This window comes from Oryctolagus cuniculus, chromosome 3, assembly GCF_964237555.1.
Source record: "Oryctolagus cuniculus chromosome 3, mOryCun1.1, whole genome shotgun sequence".
Taxonomy (NCBI): domain Eukaryota; kingdom Metazoa; phylum Chordata; class Mammalia; order Lagomorpha; family Leporidae; genus Oryctolagus; species Oryctolagus cuniculus.
In genome coordinates this window covers 118,760,235-118,765,063 of record NC_091434.1, presented here as the reverse complement: position 1 = coordinate 118,765,063, position 4,829 = coordinate 118,760,235, and the positions used below count along the sequence as shown (strand labels likewise).

At 48.7% G+C, this 4,829-nt stretch overlaps 1 pseudogene; it reads right to left on the bottom strand.

Moving 5' to 3' along the window:
- Positions 1 to 2,732: 2,732 nt before the first annotated feature.
- On the bottom strand, positions 2,733 to 3,360 carry LOC100339899 (small ribosomal subunit protein uS10-like; annotated as a pseudogene).
- Between the last annotated feature and the right edge of the window lie 1,469 nt (positions 3,361 to 4,829).

Sequence of the window (4,829 nt, the reverse complement as noted above, 5' to 3'; positions counted from 1 at the left end):
TTTAATTTAATTTCCCATGCATTTTTTGAAATACCCTCAAATCTAAAAAAAAAAAAAAAAAAAAAAAAAAAGACCAAATGGGAATTTTTTAGAACTCAAAAAAAAAAAAAAAAGACCAAAATAAAAATCTCTGGATGGGTAAAAGTAGAAAATAAGAGGACAGTGGCAGACTCAGTAAACTTGAAAATAAGACAGAAATTGCCCAATCTTAACTAAAGAAAGAAAATAGACTTTAGGCCGGCGCCGCGGCTCACTAGGCTAATCCTCCGCCTAGCGGCGCCGGCACACCGGGTTCTAGTCCCGGTCGGGGCACCGGATTCTGTCCTGGTTGCCCCTCTTCCAGGCCAGCTCTCTGCTGTGGCCAGGGAGTGCAGTGGAGGATGGCCCAGGTGATTGGGCCCTGCACCCCGTGGGAGACCAGGAAAAAGCACCTGGCTCCTGGCTCCTGCCATCGGATCAGCGCGGTGCGCCGGCCGCAGCGCGCTGGCCGCGGCGGCCATTGGAGGGTGAACCAACGGCAAAGGAAGACCTTTCTCTCTGTCTCTCTGTCTCTCTCTCTCACTATCCACTCTGCCTGTCAAAAAAAAAAAAAAAAAAAAAAAAAAGGCTTTAAAAGGAAAAAAAAAAGATCACAGTGGCTATAACAAAAAACCTAACATTTGTGCCATCTGATTCCAAGAGGGAGCGAGAAAGAGGGTGGGGCTGAAAATACAACCAAAAAAATCATGACTAAACTATCCATAAATGTGGCCCAAGTCAAAAGCCTAATGAGGCCAGCACCGCGGCTTACTAGGCTAATCCTCCGCCTAGCGGCGCCGGCACATTGGGTTCTAGTCCTGGTCGGGGCGCCGGATTCTGTCCCGGTTGCCCCTCTTCCAGGCCAGCTCTCTGCTGTGGCCCATGAAGGCAGTGGAGGATGGCCCAAGTGCTTGGGCCCTGCACCCCATGGGAGACCAGGAGAAGTACCTGGCTCCTGCCTTCAGATCAGCGCGGTGCACCGGCCGCAGCGCACCGGCCGCAGCGGCCATTGGAGGGTGAACCAACGGCAAAAGGAAGACCTTTCTCTCTCTGTCTCTCTCTCTCACTGTCCACTGTCCACTCTGCCTGTCAGAAAAAAAAAAAGCCTAATGCATCTGGTTGAACAAACCCCAAAGAGGATGAACCCAAAGAAACCATGACATGTATATATCATAATTAAACTTCTGAAAACTAAAGGCCAATGAAAACCTTGCAAGCATCAAGAGAGATAAGACACCTTAGGGTAAAGGATATAAAGCCTGAATGGCAGCAGAAGCCATGGTAGTTCAGCATCCTTCAAAAAAGAACTGTCAGGGCCAGCACTGTGTCACAGCAGGTTGATGCCCTGGCCTGAGACGCCGGCATCCCATATGGGTTTGAGACCCGGCTGCTCCACTTCCGATCCAGCTCTCTGCTATGGCCTGGGATAGCAGTAGAAGATGGCCCAAGTCCTTGGGGCCCCTGCACCTGCATAGAAGAATTGGAGGAAGCTCCTGGCTCCTGGCTCCTGGCTCCTGGCTCCTGGCTCCTGGATCCGGATCGGTGCAGCTCTGGGCATTGTGGCCAATCGGAGAGTGAAGCAGCGGATGGAAGACCTCTCTCTCTCTCTCTCTCTCTCTCTCTCTCTCTCTCTCTCGGCTGGCGCCGTGGCTCAATAGGCTAATCCTCCACCTAGCGGCGCTGGCACACCGGGTTCTAGACCCGGTCTGGGCGCCGGATTCTTTCCCGGTTGCCCCTCTTCTAGGCCAGCTCTCTGCTGTGGCCTGGGAGTGCAGTGGAGGATGGCCCAAGTCCTTGGGCCCTGCACCCCATGGGAGACCAGGAGAAGCACCTGGCTCCTGCCTTCGGATCAGCGCGGTGTGCGGGCCGCAGTGCGCCAGCCGTGGCAGCCATTGGAGGGTGAACCAATGGCAAAAGGAAGACCTTTCTCTCTGTCTCTCTCTCTCACTATCCACTCTGCCTGTCAAAAAAAAATAATAATAATAAAAAAGACCTCTCTTTCTACCTCTCCTTCTCTGTCTATCTAACGCTGACTTTCAAATAAATTAATCTTGAAAGAAAGAAAGAAAAACTGTCAGCCAGCATCTTCCATCTCACAACAATAGGCTTCAGGCAAATGAAGAAAATTTGTCCCAGCAGACCTACCCTAAAGAACAGGATAAAGAAATTTCTTGAAACAAGCAAAAAAAAATTTAAAGAAGGAAACTAGGAAAATCAAGAAGAAAGAAAACTGAAAAAATAAAATATGGGTAAACGCTGAAACTCCTCTAGAGTTTCCCAAGTTATGTTTGAAAGCAGAAGCAAAAATTGTGTCACAGTCTGATGTTCTCACAATCTGATGTTCTCACTCTTTTTACTTTTTTTTTTTTTTTAAGATTTATTCATTTTTTTAAAAGGCAGAGTGATGGAGAGAAAGAGAAAGAGAGACCTTCCATCTACTGGTTCACTCCCCAAGTAGCCGTGTGACTGGGCCTGGGTCAGGCCAAAGCCAGGAGCCTGGAGCTTTCTCTAGGTCTCCTACATGGGTGAGTGACAGGGGCCCAAGGACTTGGACCATCCTCCACTGCTTTCCCAGGCTCATTAACAGGGAGCTGGATTGGAAGTAGAACAGCTGGGACTCGAACCAGCATCGCAGGTGGAGGCTTAACCCTGGGCACCACCTCGCTGGGTGCAGGAACCTTTCAAGACAACTGCATTCTGAATGGGGGAGGTTAAAGAGAGATACATAAAGGAGGGAACTTTTTTTTTTTTTTTTTAACAAGTGGTAGTCAATTTATTAAAACAGTCGGTTGGCTTAGGCATCTGCAATGGTGACTTCAACTTCCACTCCCGGCTCAATGCTGATGGAAGTGATCTGTTTCACAATCTCAGAAGGGCTGTGCAAGTCAATGAGTCGTTTATGGATTCGCATCTGGAAGCGGTCCCATGTCTTAGAACCTTCACCACAAGGGGTTTTTCTTGTAGTGTCTTGGTAGGCATCCGAACAGGTCCTTTCACTTTCAGATTCTTCTCCTTTGCTCCTCTGATCAAGTCAGCACACACCTTCTCCAGGGACTTGACGTTGCGGCTGGTCAGGGTGATCCTAATTCAGTGAATGGCCACCTCTGGTTCCACGGGCGTCTTTCCGGTGTCTTTAAAAGCCGCCTCCCTCCACCCCAGCGGAGCACGCGATCCGGGCCCGAGTCCCGCCGGCGTCTCGAGCCGCGTGGCGCCGCCAGTTGTCTCACCATAGCTGCGGCGCGGCTTCCTGACCGACTTGTTCCTCAGCGAGAGCGAACAGCGGTGAGTCAGGAGCAGGAGCGGGCGCAAACACGCTCTGCACCTAATGCTACCGCGTCCTCTTCAGGAGGGAACTTTTTCTACATTGCACTCAAACTGACAGGATGTCCACACTAATAGATTTAGTAATTTATAGCACTAAATGCTTGCATCAATAAAAAAGATATATTCAAATTAACTAACTAAGCTCCTACCTTAAGAACCTAGAAAAAGGAAGGCATCATAAACCCAAAGCAATCCAAAGAAAAGCAATACTGGGGCCAGCATTGCGGCGCAGTAGGTTAAGCCGCTGCCTGTGACATGGGCATCTCCTCTGAGCATCGGTTCAAGTCCCACCTGCTCCACTTCAGATCCAGCTCCCTAGTAATGCACCCAGGAAGACAGCAAAGATGGCCCAAGTGCTTGGGCCCCTGCACCCACGTGGGAGACCCAAATGAAGCTCCCGGCTCCCAGCTTCCATCTGGCCCAGAGTCAGCCATTACAGCCATCTGGGGGAATGGACCAATTAATGGAAGATCTCTCTCTCCTCTCTCTCCCTCTCTCTCTCTCCCTCTCTGACTCTACCTTTCAAGTAAATACAACACATCTGAAAAAAATACTAAAAGCAAGAGCAGAAATCAATGAAATTGAAAACATAAAACAATAGAGAAAAATCGAGGAAACAAAAAGTCAATTCTTTGAAAACTCAATAAAATTGACAAACTTCTACCCACACTGAGAGAGAAAAGATAGAAATTTCCAATCAGGAATGTAATGGGGCAGTCAACACAGGCACCAAAACTCAAAGATGCTAAAGCAACACCACGAACAGACCTACGTGCATAAATACATCACCCAGATAAATCAGACCACTTCCTCAAAAGCCACAACCTGCCCAAGTCGCTCAAGATGAAACAGAGCATGTGAATAACCAACTCTTAAAAAAACTGACTGTATAATGGAAAAGCTCCCAGAAAAGAAATCTCCAGGCCCAGATGGCCTCACTGGAGAATCACACCCAACACCGAAGAATGGATGCCAATTCTACACAGCCTCTTCCAGAAAATAGAAGAGCAAAGAGCTGTTCCCAAGCCCTTCTATAATCCAGCATTACTCTGATGCCAAAACAAGACAGAAAAGAGAATGCCACGGGCTCTTACCACCCACAGGCCAAAGCTTCAGGGGCAAGGAATTGTGTCTGTATTGAGCAGGTGTGCTTCCTCTTCTTGTCATTGTTTCCTTAAAAACACATATATTGGATTAGGTATTATACATATTCTTGGTATTGTCTCAAGTATGCAAGGAGGAATGGGTATTTGGCCAGTTGGGGCACCAGCATCCCATATCTGAGTGCCTGGGTTCAAGTCCCGACTCTACTCCCAACTCCAGTTTCTTGCTAATGTGCATACCAGGAGCAGCAGGTGATGGCTCATGTAGTTGGATCCCTGCCACTCAGGGAGACCTGGACTGAGATCTCAGCTCCTGGTTTCCGCCTGACCCAGCCACAGCCTCTGTGGATATCTGGGGATTGAACCACTGGAATGGGAACTTCC